The sequence below is a fragment of the Dromiciops gliroides genome, chromosome 2 (genome assembly GCF_019393635.1).
Source record: "Dromiciops gliroides isolate mDroGli1 chromosome 2, mDroGli1.pri, whole genome shotgun sequence".
In the NCBI taxonomy this organism is placed as follows: domain Eukaryota; kingdom Metazoa; phylum Chordata; class Mammalia; order Microbiotheria; family Microbiotheriidae; genus Dromiciops; species Dromiciops gliroides.
In genome coordinates, this window is record NC_057862.1 from 644159357 (window position 1) to 644182386 (window position 23030).

At 38.6% G+C, this 23030-nt stretch overlaps 1 pseudogene; it reads left to right on the forward strand.

Moving 5' to 3' along the window:
- The first annotated feature begins 367 nt into the window (after positions 1-367).
- Positions 368-23030, forward strand: part of LOC122743123 — a 48834-nt pseudogene continuing 26171 nt past the window's right edge.

Genomic DNA, 23030 nt, shown 5'->3' on the forward strand with positions numbered 1-23030 from the left:
AATTTTTGGTTAAGCTTTTCATGGTGTCTTTTTCCTTCACTATTGAAAGTCTGGGTATAATGAAATGAACATTGGATCTGGAACCAAAGGACGGAGGTCTGAATTGTAACTGTTACTACTACTTACATAATTTTGGGCAACTTACTAAACCTTTTTGGGCTTCAGAAAGGCCCTCAGACTTCCTCCATAAAATCAGGGAATTGTACTAGAAGATCCCTAACTAATCGGTTAAAAAGTCTATAAACCCATCAAACCAATAGTTAAGCAATTGGCAAACAAAGGATTCTGTGAAGGTTAACAGAGGTCACCAGGTTGGGAAAGGGAACCATTAACTGATTGGGGGTGAGTTACCTTCTTTCTGGAAAGCCATTGCTATTTGTAGGTAAAAGGGTTAGTCTAGTAGAGTACAACGCTGAGACAGAAGCTGTGAACCTGGGAGTAATTGAGTCATATGCCTGGATCCCTGTGGTAAGTACTCACAATAGTAATTAGGGATTTGGGATTTCAACTCCAGCCTAATTGTTGCTTCTTTTAATAGAGAACCATATCACAGGAGAGAGTTCAAGACCAGTGTTCTGCAATGTTAAGGGTAATTAAGATGTTGGGTGGTCTCCTAATTGAGAAGTAATTGGATGTAAGAGAAGCATTTTCCCTAGCAAATGCTCTCATTTATTTAGCTGCTTGCTATGTGTATTCTTTCCCATATATTCCCTAGCCCCTACATATCTTTGGGTAATTCAGGGGAACAAACCACTCCCGATCTCCTCCTTATAGGACCTTCTAAACATCTGCGAAGATTCCACATGGCCTAGCAGATTGACTGGAATACAAAGCCATAATTCATGCTACTGGCAAAAGGAAATTCAAATTTTTGCCCTGGGGAACAAATGGAAATTGCTCTACCATGAGGCATAGGATTACTATATCACTCAGTAATCGAGATAGGATTTTTTCAAGGTTGCTGAGCTTAAGGAGTAGTTGAAAAAAAAGAGAGAGAGACTAGAGCCTGGGTGGCATAAAAATGAAATTATTTCTCCCTGTTAACAAGATGGGGGGGGGAGAAGGAAAAGAGATAAAAAGACTTGAGAGGACAAGTATATGGTTTAACTAATCAGTTATTGAATTGAGATCTTTAAAATTCAAGTCACTGAATAGTTCACATGTTGAAGCTTAGTCTAATATACAAATATTTGCTCAGATTTTTGTGAGGCAATAGACATCATGCTCTGAGCATGTGTAAGGTTCCATACTGCCACCCGTCGGCATACCTCAATATCTTGACCTTCCCCTATCTTTCCAAGTTTTCACATGACTCTCTGCTATACCCAGTGGCTTACAAAATAGTCCATCCAATGCTTTTGTGGTTACGAAAAGGCATTTCCCCCAAATTTGAAATGCTCTCCCTCCTCTGAGAATCCTTAGATGTCTTCAGGACTCAGATCAAGTGCTGGCTCCTGTTGAATACCTCTCCTCATTTCTCCGCCACCCCTCAGGACTATACCAAACCCCAAATCATGCTGTGTATAGGTGATACATAGTTTGTATTTACTTATCTCTGTTCATGTAGTTCCCCCACAGTCAGACATAAACTCCTTGAGGAGACTAACTCTTTAGGAGAGAGACTAGAGCTGGATGTGTATTACACTTCTACAGATCTGAAAATTAAATCCCCATGAGCCAATGAGGGCTCCAACCGAGAGAGTATAGAAAACATGAGAGGAGGGTTCAGGACAGAGTTTGGGGTACATCTACATTTGGGGAGAGGATACAGGTGATTATCCAGCAAAGTAAACTAAGGAGTGATGAGACAAGTAATAGGAGATCCAAGAGAGAATATCACAAAAACAAAACAAAACAAAAACCACCCTACTCAGTAAATTCCAGTGGCTCTCTGTTGCCTCTAGGAGTAAATACAAAATGTTCTATTTGACATTCAAAACCCTTCATAACCTAACCCTGTTTTCTACCTTTCCAGTCCTGTTACACCTTATTCCCCAACATTGACTCTTTGATTCAGTGACACTGGCCTCCTGGCTGTTTCATGAATCAGAAATCCCATGTCTTGGCTCTGGGCATTTTCTCTGACTGTCTCCCATGCTTGGAAGGTTCTCAAATGGAGGCTATATTGTAAAGCTTTTGGGATGCTGGTGTAATAGTTTAAGTGAGAATTGATGAGTGCCTGAACTGGCAGTTATCTATATGAATAGTGAGAAAGGGTTAGGTACTTTTGAAAGCCCTTCCTAAATCCTCACCATAATAGGGAACTCATTATGAATGATCTCTTTAAAAGAAGGGAAACAGGGGGCAGCTAGGTGGTGCAGTGGATAAAACACTGGCCCTGGATTTAGGAGGGCCTGAGTTCAAATCCAGCCTCAGACACCTGACACTTACTAGCTGTGTGACCCTGGGCAAGTCATTTAACCCCAATTGCCTTATCCCCACCCCCCAAAAAAAGAAGAAAGGAAAACAAACCTTTGTACTAAATATGCATAGTCAAGCAAAATACATTACCATATTGGTTGTGTCCAAAAAATATACATCTCACTCTTTAACTTGTGTCTCTCACTTCTCTGAAAGGAAGTGGGTACCTGACTTTATACAAGGTTGGTAATATTATTGATCAGAGGTCTTACATCTTTCAAAGTTGTTTGTTTTTACAATGTAGCTATTGTTATATAAATTGTTCCTTTGGTTCTATTGACTTCACTCTGCATCAGTTCCTTCAAGTCTTCCCATATTTCTTTTCTTTTCTTTCTTTTTTTTTTTTGGTGAGGCAATTTGGGTTAAGTGACTTGCTCAGGGTCACACAGCTAGTAAGTGTTAAGTATCTGAGGCCGGATTTGAACTCAGGTCTTCCTGAACCCAGGGCCGGTGCTCTATCTACTGTGCCACCTAGCTTCCCCTTCCCATATTTCTCTGAAACCTCTGTATCTTTCTCAGTAAAGTATGAGGCGAGTTCTTCAGCTTGGAAATTGGATGAAGGGACAGTATGGGAGTCTTGAGGAGAGAAGAAGTATAGAACAACCTATATGGGGAATGGGATTAAGACTCAATTTGGAAGAAGTCTAAGGATTGCCTTTTGGTGGGAAGGACCCAATTTGAATTACATAAACATAAGTTTATAATGGATTCCAATAGGTTTGTGTGGTTTCCTACAACTCCACTCAGCAGCACCTGAATTGGAGAAGAGGATGCAGATGACATAATGCCAAATTTTCAGTGTAGAAAATACATACCTTGGGGCAGCTAGGTGGCACAGTGGATAGAGCACTGGCCCTGGATTCAGGAGGACCTGAGCTCAAATCCAGCCTCAGACACTTAACACTTACTAGCTGTGTGATCCTGGGTAAGTCACTTAACCCCAATTACCTCACCAAAAAAAAGGAAAAAAAAAAGAAAACACATACCTTTCCATATCCTCCTGGTGAATGGGGAGAATGAATGATTTAAAAAGCATGGTATTTGTTCATCTCAAATCCATTTTGCCAATCTGTGTATTTGAAGAGCCTGAAATAAATTATTTTCATTTATTTATTTATGATTTTTATTAATATATTTTGTTTTTATCACTTTTATTTCTAAATGTATCTCTTACCTTCTCTACCTACTAAACTATCTCTTATACCAAATAATTTTTTTAAAAAGTAGTTTAGCAAAATTAGCTACACATCAACTGAATTTGATCAAATATGCAATGATATATTTTCTCATCTCTTCTCCAGGTCTAAACTCATTCATTCCTATTTAAAGAAGTTTTTGGTTAAGACCCTGCTTATATAGAGTCAGAGACTCATAGAATATTACAGCTCCAACTTTCTATCTTGAAAGTCCCTTCTAGGTTGACCTTGGATGATTCAATTGTAAAATTTAGAGTGAGATGGGAGATTATGTATTTCAACCTCTTATTTTAGAGTCCAAAAATTTACATAAATCAGCTTGTTTGGTATCACACATAATGAGGCAAATGGCAAAACCAGGATGTTTCTCTGTCTTGTGTTCTTTCCAATACACCATGCTTCCTCCCATCATAAAGAATAAGAACTTGTAAGAAATGATGAGTAGACAGATTTCAGAGAAACCTGGAAGGACTTGCATGAACTGATGCTGAGATGAGCAGAATCAGGAGAACATTATACACAGTATCAACATCATTATGTGTTGATCAACTGTGAGAGGCTTGATTCTTCTAAGCAATACAATGGTCCAAAGGACTCATGATGGAAAATGCTGTCAAAATCCAGAAAAAAAAAAGAACTGTGGAGTCTGGATGCAGATTGAACCATACTATTTCTATTGTTTTTTGTTGTTGTTGTTTTTTCTTTTTTGAAGTTTTTCCTTTTTGCTCTGATTCTTCTCTCATAACATGACTAATGCAGAAATATGTTCGATGTGGTTTTACATACATAACCTATATCAGATTACTTGCTGTCTTGGGTTGGGAGGGGAGGGAGGGAGAAAAATTTGAAACTAGAAATCTTATAAAAAACAAACAAAAAGAGTAAGCACCAACCTACCTTCCTAGCCCTCTGTTATGCCCTTTCTCCCACATTCTATGGTCTAGTAAAATTATATTTATGGTCCACTAAATACATTCCACTCTCTCCAACCTCCATACCTTTACTCATGCTAATACATATTTTGTGGAATGCAATTCCCCCAAATTCTACTTGTTTGGTATCTTACTTGTCCTTTTAGTCTCCAGTTGGAAGATATAACTTCTTCATGTGTTTTCACATCACTTTTTACCTCTTGCATGTAGTTGGTATATAATGATAGCATTTATGTAGCAATTTAATTTATAAACCATTTTACATGCATTATCTTTGAGCCTCAAAACAATCTTCTGGTGGTAGCTACTATGATTCTCTTTCTCTTACAGATGAAAAAAGTGAGGTTGAAAAAGGTTAAGTGACTTGCTTGGGGGTGAAACAGCTAACAAATACTTGTCAGAATTCAAACTGAAGTCTTCCTGACTCCAAGTCAAGATTCTAATAGTATAATATTTATCTCCCAAAATATATTATCCACCTCCCTACACTAGATTGTAAGCTCTAAGACTCATTGCATCTTGTTCCTCCCTATGTTTTCTAGAACCTGCATTAATAATCACTCTCATAAATGTTTAATAGATATTTGAAGAATGAATGAAAGAAAGTGAAAGTTATTTCAATATTAGGAAAAGCCAAAAATAGTATACCATTAGCAGGGCATGGAAATGTTAGTACTAACCCCTAGAATACTGTGGCAAGAACCTATTATAACCTATATATAAGAAATATAACTCAAAACCACAACAGCCCTTGTATAAAGAGCAAAATGATAAAGGGAAAAAACCCTGCTAAGATGGAAGCACACAATGGCAGGCATTGTGTGGTTGGCATTTCATCAGGGACAAGGGGTGTCAAACTTAGGGATAATATTTCTCAAAGGATTTTGCTTTTTCATGGCTAAGTGTGTGTGAGGCCAAGAAACAAAATTGTTCACACATAGAGCTATTCATGAATGTGCAATTTGCAAAGCAAAAAAGGCAATCTTGAGGCACAGGGCTTCTGCCACTACCCCCAGAGAGCTGTGCAAGGGGGAAATTATTTGTGCTGACCCTCATGGTGGGCTGCTTTTGACTGATGAGCATTCCTGCCTTAGGGAGTTACATGCACAACTTGTGTGGCATCTGCAAGTTTTCTGCATCTCAGAGACACTAGTCAGGGAATCTGCATGTCAGATAACTTCCAAATTTAACTAGACAGGGTACCAGGATCCTCTAAGGCCAAATCAATCTTGGCTGCTGTCCAAAGACCAAGTTTGCTCTATGCATTGGGTATTAAGTATTATTTAGGACAAAGAGCACAGATTTCCGCCTTTCCTAATTGAATTCACAGCTGCTGGTACGTCAGAAACTGAAGGAAATTTCCTTTTTAGTCTTATGATGCCTGAAAATGAAGCATATTCTCTAGAAAAGTTATTAGGCAGACCTACAATCAATAACCTATATCCATATAGCTTTTTTTTTTTGTATGGGGCAATGGGGGTTAAGTGACTTGCCCAGGGTCACACAGCTAGTAAGTGTCAAGTGTCTGAGGCCGGATTTGAACTCAAGTACTCCTGAATCCAGGGCCGGTGCTTTATCCACTGTGCCACCTAGCCGCCCCATCCATATAGCTTTTAAAAGACACTTTTCCATTTTTGGGGGGGCCCTGGAAATGACGGTTAAGTGATTTGCCAAGGGTCACATAACTAGTAAGTGTCAAGTGTCTGAGGCTGGATTTGAACTCAGGTCCTCCTGAATCCAAGGCCAGTGCTTTATCCACTGTGCCACCTAGCTGCTCCTACTTTTCCATTTTTGAGGTATTTTCATAATGACTACAAGTTAAAGAGTATTAGTATAAGAGTGAGAATATCTACATTTGAATCTTGGGGCTATAGTTTATTGGTCTGGGGAGAGTCACTTAAGCCTTACTTTTCTAATCTATAAAACGGGAAAAATAATATTTGCTTTCTCCACCATTAGGATTATCGTTAGGATCAAATGAGATAATTGCTGTCACTAAAATGGTTTTCTAAATGTAAAAGATTATCACCGTCATAATTCAAATTGATATTATTGTTAATCAACAAGTATTTATTGTCAACTGTGTGACAGGTTCTGTGTTAAGTGCTAGAAATGCAAAGGAAGGCAAAACCAGAAGCTTCTCCAAAGGAGTTGGGGGTTCAGGGAGAGTGAGGAATTGAGAATGACCCCAAGGTTGTTACAAGTCTGAGTGAGTGACTAGGAGGATGGTGGTAATAGGGAAATAAGAAAGAATGGATGATTTGGGGTAAGATAATGGGTTCAGTTTTGGACATGCTGAATATAAGATGTATATGGAACATCTAATATTAGACTCCCACTAGATAGTTGGAGATGTGAGATTGGAGGTCGGTAAACAGGATAGGGCTGGATACATAGATTTGACAATTGTCAACATAGAAATGAAAGTTGAATCCATGGAAGCTGATGAAATTGACAAGTGAAAGACTGAGAAAATGAGCGCTCAGGCTGGAGCCAAGGGGTACAGAAACCATTAAGTGGACATGACAGGAGGCGGAGCCAAGATGTCGGAGAGAAGCCAGCAAGTTGCCTGAGCTCTCTCTCAGGTTCCCTCAAAATAGAACATTTAATAAAGCCTCTAAATGGATTCTGAAAGTATAGAACCTACAAAAAGACAGAGAGACACAATCTTCCAACCTGAGATAATTTAGAAGACTTTAGGAAAGGTCTGTCTCACTCAGGCAAAAGGGGAGCACAAAGCACCTCAATGCAGCACAGTGTGGAGAGGGTCGGGGCAAGTCAGCAAGAAGCTCTAGGCCACAGCCGAGCAATTCAGGCCCCTTGATCCTGGCTCAGCAAGCTGGTGGCGAAGCAGGCCAGGGGTGAGATCCATCAGCACCAGCTAAGAGGGTAGGCTGCCAGCTAGAAGGCCACCCACAGGACAGGCATGACCAGGCCTGGCCATCCCAGCAGTCAAAGAAGAAAAAGGAATTAAAGGAATTAGAATAGGCAAGGAGGAAACAAACTATCACTCTTCGCAGATGATATGATATACTTAGAGAATCCTAGAGAATCAACTCAAAAATTACTTGTAACAATTAACATTTCTTTTTTTTTTTTTAGTGAGGCAATTGGGGTTAAGTGACTTGCCCGGGGTCATACAGCTAGTAAGTGTTAAGTGTCTGAGGCCAGATTTGAACTCAGTTACTTCTGACTCTAGGGCCAGTGCTCTATCCACTGCGCCACCTAGCTGCCCCCAACAACTAACATTTTTAGCAAAGTAGCAGGATATAAAATAAATCCACATAAATCATCAGCATTTCTATATATGACCAACAAAGTCCAACAGCAAGAGATAGAAAGAGAAATTCCATTTAAAGTAATGGTAGACAATATAAAATACTTGGAGTCTACCTGCCAAGACAAACCCAGGAACTCTATGAACACAACTACAAAACACTTCTAACACAAATCAAATCAGATCTAAATAATTGGAAAAATATCAATTGCTCATGGATAAGCCAAACTAATATAATAAAAATGACAATTCTACCTAAATTAATTTACATATTTAGTGCCATACCAATCAAACTACCTAAAAATTATTTTGTAGAGCTAGAAAAAATAATAACAAAATTCATCTGGAAAAACAAAAGGTCAAAAATATCAAGGGAACTAGTGGAAAAAAATACACAGGAAGGTGGGTAGCTATACCAAATCTGAAGCTTTACTATAAAGCAGCAGTCATAAAAACTATTTGGTACTGGCTAAGAAATAGAGTGGAAAATCAATGGATTAGGTTAGACACAGGAGGTACCACCTGACACCTATCAGATTAGCTAATATGACAAAAAAGGAAAATAATAAATGTTGGAGAAGCTGCAGAAAAATTGGAACACTAACGCATTGTTGGTGGAGCTGTGAACTGATCCAACTATTCTGGAGAGCAATTTGGAATTATGCCCAAAGGGCTATAAAGCTGTGCATACCTTTTGGCCCAGAAATACCACTGTTGGGTCTTTTCTCCAAAGGGATCATGAAAAAAGGAAAAGGACCCACATGTACCAAAATATTTATAGCTGCTCTTTTTGTGGTGGCAAGGAATTGTAAATTGACGGACTGCCCATCAATTGGGGAATGGCTGAATAAGTTGTGGTATATGAATGTAATGGAATACTATTGTGTTATAAGAAATGATGAGCAGGCAGATTTCAGAGAAACCTGGAAGGACTTGCATGAACTGATGATGAGTGAGATGAGCAGAACCAAGAAAACCTTGTACACAGTATCAATAACATTATGTGTTGATCAACTGTGATAGACTTGATTCTTCTCAGCAATACAATGGTCCAAGATAGTTCCAAAGGACTCATGATGGAAAATGCTCTCCAAATCCAGGAAAAAAACCAACTGTGGACTCTAGATACAGATTGAACCACACTATTTCTATTGTTCTTTGTTGTTGTTGTTTTTCTTTTTTGAGGTTTTTTCCTTTTTGGTCTGATTCTTCTCTCATAACATGACTAATGCAGAATTTCTTTAAAAAGTGACTATGACTGGGATGAAGATACTACAAAAGGAAAGGACAAGGGAGGTAGAGGAGAATGATCGGCAGTGTTGAAGGCTGCAGACAGGTCAAGAAGGATAAGGATTGAGAAATGATCATTTCCTGATTTGGCAATTAAATATCACTGGTTACTTTGGAGAGAGCAGTTTTGGTTGAATGATAAGGATAGAAGCCAGACTGTAGAGAGTTAAGAAAGGAAGAGGAAAGGCAGTAGAAGCATCTAAACCAGATGGTCTTTTCACGGAGTTTGGCCACCAAAGGGAAGACATATATTGGATGATAGCTAGTAGGAATGGATGGGAGAGAATGGGAGGGACATTGCCAGAGTGGAGAGAGCACTAGGCTTGAAGTCAGAAAGACTGAGTTCAAATTCAGCCTCAGATACTTATTAGTTGTGTGACCTTGAGTAAGTCACTTAACTTCTGGCTACCTCAGGTCCCTGAATGACAAAAATGAGGATAATAACAGCATTTATCATTCAGGGTTGTTGTGATGATCAAATGAGATAATATTTTGTAAAATACTTAGCAAGGTGCCTGGCATATACTAGGTGGTTACATAAATTCTTATTCCCTTCCCTTCTCTCTATATGTATGCAGTCTAGAAGTAGCCAGAAGACAGGGAGAGATTGAAGATAAGAGAGTGAGGATGATAGAGAGGGCAATCAATTAGAGAAGACAGTTTGGAATGGGGTTTTCCTCAGCAAGAAGGGGCTCCTCGTCATGTGAGACGGTGGAAGAGGAGATAATTTCAGAAGGCATCTGAATGATCTGAAATGAGGAGGATGGGAGAAGAGGATGCTCTGAGCCAATGGCCTCAATTTTTCAGTAAAATATGAGGCAATAAGGTTTGAGCAGAGATGAAAAAATTTGGAAATGCCACTGTCTTCAGTGTGATAGTGAGTCAATTAGGGAGGTATAAAAGGATCACCTTGCCACAATGTGGGTGCAGTTGAGATTATGTAGTATAAATTTGTATTCAAAGTGAAATGGTGAATGAGGAATTATCTAGTGATTTATGGGGGTCTCAGATATTAAAATAAAATAATTTGGGCATTTTTATTTTCAATGTCTAAAGGAAAGATTGTTACATTTGGAGTCAGAAACACTAGACGTGAATCCTCTCTATGACATTTGCTAGCTGTATGATCCTGGATAAGTCATTCACTTTCATAATTTGTAAAATGGGGGTAAAATAAAAAATAAAACACTCTATTTAACCTACAGGATGTTTGGGGAAAAGCATTTTGCAAATCTTAAAGCACTGTTGAAATGCAATTATTATTGGAATGAGGGAAAATGAAGCATTAACCGCCTCTCCAATCCTTCCTTTATAGAGGGCTCAGAACTTTCCAGGTGATTCTCCATTTTCCATCAGCAGCTCTGTTTGGTTTTAACACAATAGAACTTCATGACCCTGAGCTAGGTACCCTCTGGGCACTCTCTCCAATGCCTTTTCAGCTTCTTTATTGTGTATTGGCTTCTCCAATTAGATTGTAAACTCCTTGTAAATAAGCTTCTTATTTGTATCGTCAGAGTTTAGCACAATGCCTGTCACATAGTAAGCACTTAATAAATGTTTATTGAATGGAATCTGTTGTAGCCTTTTCTTCTCTTCCTGTTTAATGGACTTCTCATAGAAACAATCCTGGTACAGGTTTCTCTCCTCCTTTATTCTTTTATATTTATTGTTTTTCAGACAATTGAGCAAGTAGAAAATCATGGCTCCGTTTTGGAACTGAATAAAAATATTGGAGGTAAGTTCATCTGAAAGCATATTTGGGACAATTCCAGTAGCAGATGGAGCAATGAGGATGATATGTACCTCTGTCTGTTCCCACATGTTTTTCATTTCTTCTGCTAGGTCGGCTACATTCTGGAAGCTTATTCCCTATGGTTTGGAGATGTAAGCATTTTGTTATGGCTCTATCTGTTAAAAATGTTTTTAAATTTTCACAGATCAGAGTTATGTCTGAGAGGCTACAGATAACAGTTTTCTCTGGGGTCATTACCTCCGGTACAGCTTATTTGTTTAATTCTCAAAAGTATCATGGTATCTATACTTGTATATGGGAATTTATTGTCTGTTTGTTTGGGGAATATAAGGAATTCTGGTTACTTGATTACATCTTTGCGGATATTTGATAGATACTAGATTTTTGCAAATTTCAATCATATAAAAACCACACAGTTTCTGCTCCTTGAATAATCTATATCGATAAGTAAACCTGGTCCCCTTAAGGATAACTTTTCTTTAATTTCTGGTGGCAATGACTTGATACTAAATCATTATCATAGAGCCCTCTGGTTTTTGTTTGTTTGCTTGTTTGTTTGCAGGGCAATGGGGGTTAAGTGACTTGCCCAGGGTCACACAGCTAGTAAGTATCAAGTGTCTGAGGCTGGATTTGAACTCAGGTCCTCCTGAATCCAGGGCTGGTGCTTTATCCACTATGCCACCTAGCCACCCTCAAGCCCTCTGTTTTTATAAGTAAATCTTCTGGGGGAGGGAGAAAAATCTTAAATTGTAAAGCTTGTATAAACAAAAGTTGAGAACTATTTTTACATGTAACGGAAAAAAATAAAAAACTTTATTAATTTAAAAAAAAGAATAAACTGGATTGCATCTTAAAAAAATAAGTAAATCTTCATGGCTTAATCATTTGTTTGACACTATCAACAGACAATTGGCTGAGTTCATATGGATGTCACCCACAGAGGCCCTTTTGATTCCAGCTTTGAATCTGAGCCATTTCAGAGGTAAACCACTTTTGGTTATATTTATCAAGTCTAGGGATGTCTAAGTATTATTAATCTTTATTATTGCTCAGCCAAATGATATGTGTTTGTACCAGTTATTTCTGGGGGTTTTTTAAAACCTATTTCTTACCTTCTCTGAAAATATTTCTAATTTTTTTCTTTCTTTTTTTTTTTTTGATGAAGGCATCTTTATATGACTGCCTTAAGAGTGACAAGGTCTGTTTTTTGCTAATATTGTACAGGTTTGTGTGACAATATTATCTAAATCTAAATCAATTTACAGTTCCAAAAATGAACATTAGGATTGGTTTTGTGGAGGTGTCAGCTGATTAAAACATTCTTGCTATAGAGCTTTTATTTTAGAATGCCTGCAAGTCTCTCCTTCCTTATTCTTTTGAGAGTCACTCATGGGAAAATAAAAAGAAAAAAACCCCTTTGTTTTATATGTAGATAATAGGCCAAATGGATAGCTTTGGAAGACTTGCAAAGTAGCATATTGCTAGCAATCTGCTCATTCAAAGATACAAACATGGTTCACTTATTGGAATTTATGATAGCATGATATAGTAAAAACACTGGGTTTGGAGTAACAAGACTTAGGTTTGAATCAAGGATTTTCTACACTATATATATGATCTTGGACAAGTCATTTCCCCTTACTACAAGAAGCTAGGTGGCACAGTGGCTAAAGCATCCTGGAGTCAGAACGACCTGAGTTCAAATTCAGCCTCAAATAGTAGGTGGACCCCAGGCAAGTCACTTCACCTTGGTCTGCCTCAGTTTCCTTAATGTTAAACGGGAACCTTAATAGCACTCAGGACCCAGGTTTGTCATGAGCATTGATTGCAATGTATTTGTAAAGTGGTTAGCACAGTGCCTGGCACATAATAGACATTTAATGAATGCTTGTTTCCTTCCTTGCTTTGTGGGATTCTGTTTCCCTATCTATAAAAAGAGAGATGGGACAGCTAGGTAGTGAAGTGGATAAAGTACTGTCCCTGGATTCAGGAGGACCTGAGTTCAAATCCAGCCTCAGACACTTAATACTTACTAGCTGTGTGACCCTGGGCAAGTCACTTAACCCTCATTGTCCCACAAAAAAAGAAGGGAACAAAAAGGATATAATTGGGCTAAGTGACCTCTAAGTTGGCTCACAGTTGAAAGTTCTTTGTTTAAAATAACTGTTAGGATTATGATAGTGTCCTTATCATTAATAGTAATTGTTGGAATCTAAGGCTATTCAAACTGAAAGACAGTGAAAGGTGGAGGGTAAAGGCAGTTGTCCAGCATGCCTGCATATTCCTTCACTATGTAAAGAGTCTCAAAATGTTCCTTTGATCCTAAGTAATAGAGAATGTTGGGCATGGAGGTGTATTTTTAAATACATGCCCATATACATAGACAGTAGGTAACAGAACAGGGATTTGAACCCAGGTCCTTGAACAGTAACTTCATTACTTTGTCTGTTGCACCATATTGCCCAGTGCCCACTCTGTAACTGTCCACTCTCACTCTCCCCCTCTAACCTCATCATAAATCCTGTGCTTGGATATCATTGACTTTATCTCTAATAGCCACTGATTAGTCCTCAGCTAACTACCAACCGCAGTTAAGTATGATTCAGCTAGGATCTCATGCAGGAATTTTCTACTAAAGGGGCCCAAAGAATAGTTATGTGGTTCATACAAATGTAAGGGATTGTGGGAAGAGGGGGACTTTTATTTGAAGCCCAAGCTTCTCCACATGTCCCAGTATGGCTATGGCCCAAGCATTAAGCTCTTAAAACAACAAAATGGAAGCAAAAATTCAGAACTTGCCGTACAAGAGAGCCTGTCTAAGAAGTAACCATGTTCTTAGTTTTCTTTTTGAGATACTTCCTCTCAGAAGATGCCATTGGGATTCTTCTTCTATTGTGAATATGTAGCATGCTTGTCATGTTATCCACGTTGTTTCTGAGCAAGGGATTGGACTGATGTTGTAACATTACAACTTTGAGAGCAGAACTGGAAGTAACATGAGGTAGCAGGAGCTCTGACCCAGACGCTGACATCCCAGTGGACATACTGACCTTGAACCAGCATCCCCCAAGCACTGGCCATTGTCCAGTCTGTCCTATCCTATTCATAACCTTGGTTTCCAGTTTCCCTCAATCATTCATATGATCTGTCAGATATTATCATCCATCTCCCATGTGTAACGGGGTTATCCCTGGGTGCTGGAATTCTTGGGTGCTTGTCATGGGGTGGGGGACAGAGGAGAAAGCCTTCCATAAGTATAATGTATGGTAAACAGAGTCTATGGCCTGTCTCTGATTATTAAATGTGAATGTTCTGAAAATAAGATGAGAAAATGAAAATGACCTCTGGACACAATCATAGCAATCATGACAGAGTCTCTAAGTCACAAAGTCTAATATAGGGGAGTGTCTTTCTGTTCTTGGTTCATAGTCCCAACTGAGGAAACACAAACACAGTACTTCCTAGTCTTTTGAGAGAGTCTGGACCTGTGATTTACTCATTACAGAGAGGTTTTGGGATGGGTCTTGACCTATGATTCACTTAGTGTAGGGGATACTTGGTGAAGAAATTTCTTCCACAAATGCATATTGGCAACTGAGTTACCTGGGGAAGTAAGAGATTTTGACTTGACATGGGCCACAAAGAGAATAACTGTCCCAGTCAGGACTTAAACCAAGGTCCTCTTGACTCCAGGATTGACCTGATGTCTATTGTGCTATAGTGACTTTCCATGCCCCACTACTCTGAGCTCTATTCCCCACTTGTAAGCACACATGTCACCATGCTTAGATATGTTGATGGATCTGTCATCTCAACAATGTGGGCAATTCTTCCTGTGACTATCACAATCCATCCATGTCTTCTCATCCTGTGTGATCCTCACCTGTGTCTCCAAAAATCTTCCACAAAGGACCTGTCTACCCAGTGCTTGAAGCTTTCCTCTATTTTTTTTTATTTTTAAAAAATCCAGGGCAAGGGAGTAACTTGGGAATGGCCAAGAAGATCCCAAACCTAGCAAGCAAGCATTTCTCAATAAAAATTTGAAGTTGGGGGGGGGGCAGCTAGGTGGCGCAGTGGATGAAGCACCAGACCTGAGTTCAAATATGACCTCAGACACTTGACACTAGCTGTGTGACCCTGGGCAAGTCACTTAACCCCCATTGCCCCGCCAAAAAAAAATATTTGAGGTTATAGGAGCAGCATTCTGGATTCCTGTCTGGTATCCTTTGCTTTCACAAGCATCTGCTTTACACATCCTTGACGATGTCTTTCCTACCACTCCTTAATCACAAATTACCCCTGATAAAAAATATATCGGTCTACTTGTAGCCATTATCAATTTTGTTCATTGCCCTTTGCCTCACTGGCTATTTTGATTCCTCTTAGATCATGGTATTCCAAGATTGCCAACCATAAAAGAATATTGGGCTCTACCTATGAGCTTTTGTGGCAAGGAGAAGCTTGGCATCTTTGAAAACGTCTTTCAGTTTCCCAAATTCAGTCCAACTTGATTTATTCCTTCTGTTTTGGTTATGACATTTACCACTATTTATGAAAAAAATTTTACTGAAATGAAGATAGAATTAGAAGAAAGTATAAAACTGAGACCCTTGAATGGTCATCCATTCATCCCCAAATCCAGGTCCTCAATCCTGAACATGGGATCCTCTCCTTTTGCCTCTTCTCCAAAAGAAAGTCCCATTTTTTTCCGGATTTTTTTTTGCTGTTGGGAAGAGAGGGATTAGGATTGACTTCTTTTATTATCTTCAGCTTTCTGTCATTTACAAGTACTCTCCACCTTTCTACTTAACATAATTTCTCAGGAAAGTCAAGAGTAAATCTCTAGTTCCATAGCCCTCCATTTCTATTCCTCTATACAAGATGAGAACTATCCATTAAGTGTTCCTCCACTCTCTGGGCTACCCCCACACCCAGCTCATTTTTTTCTCTCTGCCCCCATTTACTTTCAACACTCTGCCATGTAAGCTTTTAGATTTATTTTTAAATTCATTTTCTTTGCTCTCACCACTGGAAAGAGGGAAGGGGGAAAGATCCCAACAGTAATTGTTGGAGACCAAAATCTAGCCTCTTAAGATTGGTGGTATACAATGTCAATGGAGCACTCATAGAGTTAATAGCCAGGGCCAACACAACATCCTTGTGGATACCGTAAACATCTGTCCTGTGGGAAAACTGGTTGTGGTACTTATTTATAACTTCATAAAGATATTCCTAGAGGAAGCTGAATATATCACAAACCATAATACACACATATACACAAACACAACCTGCCTTTCTTGACCTTTGACTGCTACTCATTTATGTCTATTAGGCAGGAATATAACTAGCAATTTTGATGCCTGGCAAGTATCATGAAATGTATCCTCTAATAAATTTTTTAAAGACAAATTTAGTTGGGAATTAGACAAGACATCCTGGAACACTGCCTCTTGGTTTGAAGGGTGGACACAGAGACCATGGATAAGCACCAGGCTGCTTTTGGATAAGGGCAGAGTAGAGAGAAGTTTACTTGGGATGTGGCTATGGAGTAGAGTAATACCATTTTCTAGCTTCTTATTTTAACAAAGTTTTCTTACTAACTAGATGATAATCTCAGTTGTTTCTACCTGTTGAAGGAATATAAGAGATGTGTGTGTTCTCTGAATTTTTATGTCCTGTGGCAAAATCCAGATCACCCTACCCTAGTTACAACTCTGATGTTAGGGATTTCCAGTTAGAGGAAAATTACACAAGGAGCTGAGAAATTTGGACTTGACACTCTTAGAACATAAAGAGTAACTCCATACTTTCTTTCACTTTTGTCATTGGCTGTCTTTGAAATGCCACTCTGGACTACCGCTGTAGCCAATTTTGGAATGTAAACATCTGGGTGAGAGACAGATATTCATTACCCTGTAATTTACTCCTCAGGCCCTACATATCCTCAGAGGAGATGGGTGTACAGTAGTTGGCCATGTTGGTTTGATAAGTCACTAATAACACACTGAATATATGGGTCGATTTAACATTCCCAAACCATACCACATACCAACTTTGGTAACATGTGTTCCCAATAAAATCAACCTAGTTTTACTTCTGGAAGGATATCATTAAGCATGGTTGAAAATAGGGATCTCTGTGCCAAAGATGTAAGACCATAATAGGAAGAAATCTTTACAACAATGCATAATTCACTGCAATCTCAAAAAGCTCTTGGGGGAAAAAATCAACATTCCAACTCAAAAGGATATATACATATCTATATGTTTAAATGTATGTATTTATTTAGTTATTGACAATATTTTAAATTTCTCCCTGGTTGCCCACTGCTTTGTGGAAAGTTTGTAAGATTTCAAAAACAACTCGAGAGTTGGTAATGTAATTTAAAAAAAATAGCCATACTTGAACTCAGCCATAACCTTATCTTTTCTGGGAAAATTTTATAAAATTCCATATTTGAACACATTAGGGGCAAATGTTCCAGCTGGCAATTGGCATATATAATCATGGAGATTACTCAATAATAACACAATTATTATTTATGCATTTTTCAGCGCCTAAAGCTGCAAACTAGCTATCTCACCTTGAGAAAGTCATTTGCCTTCTCTGGCATCATTTTCTACCTTTGTCCAATTAAAAGTTGGATTATATTTTCTCAAGGGTTCCTTCTAGTTCTAATATTTTCTACCACATTGTCCCTTCCTATTCTGACTTTCCATAAAATATTTTTTTCATTTTAAAATTTCATTTCCCCCCATTTTTTCTGACTCTAAGGTCTGTGAGATTTAAAATTGGATATATGAGCATTAAACTCCCCCTTTAACTTGCATGATTCTAAGGAACCACAATACAATAATAGGTTGTCCCCCAAAATAGCAGCACATTCAAAGACATAAAAAAATATGGAATGTCACTGTACACAGGCAGAGCCAGAGCTAAGCAAGAGGAAGAATAGATGATGTCTTAGAGTGGATTAGAAAACAAGGCTGAAGGGTCTGGAGAAGTAGTCCTTAGTCCTGGCCCTGAAACACTCTGATAAGGTTCCCTCCAGTGTGTGTGGGGAAAGTAGGGCTGGAAAGCTTTATTATTTAATTTGTAAATCTACAAAAAAGGGAAGTACATGTACAAAAATATCTATAGAGGCTCTCTTCATGGTATCTCCAACCTGGAAACTAAGGGAGTGCTCTATTGGGGAGGAATGACTAAACAAATTATGATATGTAAATGTAATAGAGTATTACCTCCCCATAAGAACTGACAAAATGGAAAGTTTCAGAAAATCTTGAGAAGACCTCTATGAACTGATGCAGGCTGAAGTAAGCAGAACCACATAGGGGAGAAAAGAAAAAACAACTGAAAAAAAAATAAAGACTGTGATCATTGAAATGACAAGCCACCGGGGCAGCTAGGTGGCACAGTGGATAGAGCACCAGCCCTGGATTCAGGAGGACCTGAGCTCGAATCCAGCCTCAGACACTTTACATATTTACTAGCTATGTGACCCTGGGCAAGTCACTTAACCCCAATTGCCTCACACACACAAAAAATGAAATGATAAGTCACCAGTCCAGCATATTATGAAACCTACCATCCAGCTCCTTCCAGGGAGGGGATGGACTTAAACACAGAGCAAAGTAAACCTTTTTATGCATAACCAATGTGGGAATTTGTTTCACTGGACTATACTTATTTGTTATGATGCAATTTTTTCTTTTTTTTTTTCTTTGTGGGGAACAGTGAGAGAGAGAGATGATTATAAAAATAAATAATTTACTCATTTCAAAAAATTAAATAAATAAAAAAGCAGCAACAGTGATCTATGACATCACAAATATTAATTATTCTTTTCTTTCTCCCCTTTCTTTGTAAGATAATACTACCTGTTCAGGAATCTTGCAAATCATGGGACAATTACATTCTAGCAAAGATGTCCATAATGTGAATTTCTGTAAAGTACATACTGTTTTCTTACTGCTTTGCACTATAAAATCAAAGCTATGCTAGCATTGAAAAAAATATCACCAGACAAGTGAAAAACTTTGATTGAGATAGGAGGTCAATGTGATGGCCAGTATCACCAGCAACATTATGCCTGCTGGAAGATATTACCTGAATCAAATCATTTCACTTTAGTAGCATGTTCAAAATTCCTCTATCTTCCCAACACCTCTGGCCATTCTCCAACCTCCAAGCTGGACTGCACCTGGGTTTGAGGATCTCAGACTCCACATTTGCTGATAGCAGAATTTGACTTGTTTTTGCAGCCCTTTTCTGTGGCTCTCAAATGAAGGCTCCCATTGGTTGGTAGCTTAGACACATACAGTAGTAAACTTTTTTTAGTTTTTGTTTTTTTTTTTAGTGAGGCAATTGGGGTTAAGTGACTTGCCCAGGGTCACACAGCTAGTAAGTGTTAAGTGTCTGAGGCCAGATTTGAACTCAGGTACTCCTGAATCCAGGGCTGGTGCTCTATCCACTGCGCCATCTAGCTGCCCCCCAGTAGTAAACTTTTTAGTCCACTTTGAGAGGTTTTAAATTCAATTTGAGGCAATCTCCCACACAAAACTCCCACAAAACTTATGTCCTTACATTCTAAAGTCCAAGGTCACTTTGCAGTTATTACATTCATGTTTAATCAGTCAATAAACATTTATTAAGCACCTACTATGTGCCAGGCTTTGTGCTAAGCATTGGGTCCTTTCAATGCAGTTTTGAGGTCCTTCCAATTCTAACAGTCTTATAACCTAATGATCATTTCTAAAGCCTATTGCATAATTTACAAGCTAGTATTTCTTTCTTATGAAAATTGAGGTTTTATCTAAGATTTTTAGTTGAATGTAACTTTCCTTAGTGTCTCTAGTTCCCTAGTTAATTAGTTAGCTAAGCGCAAAATTCCAAATAGCAAGTGAACCTCTATGATTTTCTTCCTTTTTGAATACGTTTGGAAAGTATGTTTATTAAATTATTCGAAAAGTTGGAAGTTTTAAAAAGCATGCTGAGAGTTTAAATTTTATTTTGAAATGGATTATGAATACAACAATATATAATTTTCTTATGCAAAAGCAAAGCTAGCCCCTTTGTCTAAGCCACAGATTCCTCATCTGTAAAGTGAAAAGGTTGTATTAGATAACTCTATTAACAAGAATAATAATGATGCTGATAGAGATTATAATGGACAGACTTGTCTATACACACATACATATGTGTACACACATGTATGTATGCATATGTCTCTGGGTATACCTTGTATACATATGCATATATGCACATGCATACATGCATACATACACACACCCCATTTATTCATTCATTTTTATTTATTTATTTTCCCCCTAAAGAACACTTCTGACCATGTCACCCTCCCACCCCAGCCCCACTCAATAAACTCCAGTGGTTCCCTATTATCTTGAGGATCAAATATAAAATCTTGTTTGGCATTCAAAGTCCTTCTTAACCTAGCACCTAGCCCCTACCTTTCCAATCTTCTTACACTTCCAATTCATCCACATGCCCTCCTAAAAACTACTCAAACAAGACCCTTCAAGTCCCAGCTAAAATCTCACCTTGTACAGAAAGCTATTTCTCTTTGTCTTAGTGCCTTCCCTGTGTGATTTCTTATATATCCTCTATAGAGCTTGTCTGTACATAGTTGTTTCATGCTGTCTCCCCTGTTAAACTATGAGCTCCTTGAAGGCAGGAACTTTTATCTTTGTATTCCCTGTTTGTAGCACAGTCCCTGACATGTAGTAGAAACTTAATAAATGTTTGCTGACTGACCCCTTGAAGGCTTACTAATGACTTTACATTTACATAGCACTTCATTTGACATAGGCTCTTTCTATCTCTAAAATGTAAGAGCCTTAGATTTTTGACTGACCGTGAAAGAAAGATTTTTGACTGACTATTAGAAAGAGAAAGGAGTAGAAATTAAGAGTCGAAACTCACTAGTTTTTGCTTCACCACGTGGGCAAGTAAAGCAACTTCAAAAAAAGCAGCAGTTTGAGTGGGTAAATCTAGACTAGATTCAGTTTTTGTCCTAGTCTTCATCCCTGGTCTCCAACGTGAGGGGATATAATCAACCAAAGGATGGGACCCAACCGCTGCCTCATAATAGTCAATCTTGGGGCTTATCTCCAATACAACCACACCTACATTTATTCCCCAAACTTGCCCAGTTGAATAACTCTCTCTGCTGTGAAAGTTCCCAACCACCCCCTTTCCAAACCAGAAATCTGTCAATTTGGGGTAGTTTTAACCTATCAACAAGTCAACAAGCAAATGCTAGCCCCTACCAGGAACTAGGCACTATGCTAAGTTCCAGGTATACAAAGGCAAAAAGATAGTCTTTCTTTTCAAGTGGTTCATAATCTAATTCAAACAATTATCTATAAACAGTACACACACACACACACACACACACACACACCACACAAACATACCCCTTTGGGTTGTGGACTGCTACCTTCTATCTCACATTATCTTTCTCCTTAAATCTACTCCTGCATCCTAATAATTTCTACCAGACTAATAATATTTAAGGGAGAAGATAGATATAAATCTATAAATCTAGCCCAATACCCCCTCTTTCTGAGGAGAGCAGAGTGACCTCCAGTCCCAATGTCTTGCTTCCTCTCCTGACAGGAATTAAAATCCCCTTTGGAGAAGGGTAGGGAAGAACAGGCTAAAGATATCTATCCTGCCTCCTTTTAAACCACACAAGGATAGCCCTCACTACAGGTGAATATCTCTCTACACCCCAGGCTCATTTTTCTTACAACACCTTGTTGTTCAGTCAATCAGTTGTGTCTGACTCTTTGTGACCCTGTGAACCACACTGTGCATGGGGTTTTCTTGGCAAAGATACCTGAGTGGTTTACCATTTCCTTCTCCAGTAGATTAAGTCAAACATAGGTTAAATGACTTGTCCAGGGTCATACAACTAGTATCTGAGGCCAGATTTGAACTCAGGTTTTCCTGACTCCAGGCCCAGTGCTTTATCCACTTAGTCACCTACCTGCCACCCTTACTACACCTACAAATCAGGTTTTTTGTGAAATCTCTTTACCACTTTCCTCTAATGAGAATCATGGTTGAGCTGGAGTTCTCACTCAGCACCAACCAACCTAGACTAAAGATGCATATCTTGATTGTCATTGATTCAGCTGGTTAGCATTATTTATTAATGTGATCACTGTAATGTGCAATGTGGTCAGTTGACAAAGTCATTATTTTCTTACGTAGCTGTAGTGAACTTCACGGAGTGTGTGAGGTGAACCACAAATTGCTGGCATCTCAGCAAAACAAAAACACCAACATACACAACATGCTCCAGGGTACTGGCATTTTCAAGCACATTGAAGAAAGATTTTCATCGAAAGAGACTATTGAAAGAAATTTATTTGTATCATAAGCAGCAGTGGAGACAGAAAGGGTGGGGGTCCACCCGACACCACGGAACATTTACTGTTAGAAGGAATTTAAAGAGGCAGAGCTTCATTTCCTGAGATTTATGGAACATTATTAAATTTTTTTCTCCCTTAGTGCATTAAGGGTTGGCAAAAACTTTCAAATGGGAGGAGCTTTAGTGGTGTAAAGGGACTTTTCAGAAACACATCTCGGCAATCTGTAAAGAAAGCCCCACAGGAAGTTAACTCCCACCTTCCCTTACATGAAGGGGATGGTGTTAATATCAGCAATGTTCAAAGCATCCCTTTTATTTACTATACATGGTCAATTTTTTCAGTCGTGTTTCCTGTTCTATTGATGACTTGGAAGAAATAGAAGAGGTAGGAAGAGGTTAGACAATTCTCCCTTTGGTTGCCCTAACCTATTCTAAGTCTCTTTTTAAAGAAACTCTGAGAATATTGCAAACATAACCTGACTTAGCAAGGGGAAGAAAGCACCACTGTTGGATAATTTCAAAAGTATTTCTAAGTCAACAAAACTTGGACATGTCCTTTCTCTCCTTTGACATCATTTTGGCGTTGGCCCTTGCTGGGTCATGCCTGGACTATTGAAAGAGTGTCTTACTTGGGATCCCTGTCTCAACTATCTATGTCCTCCCTCCAGTCTTTCCTCCACCTACCTGTCAAACTGAGCTTCCTAAATCACAATAACCTTCAGCGGCTCCCTATTATTTCCAGGAACAAATAAGAAATCTTCTG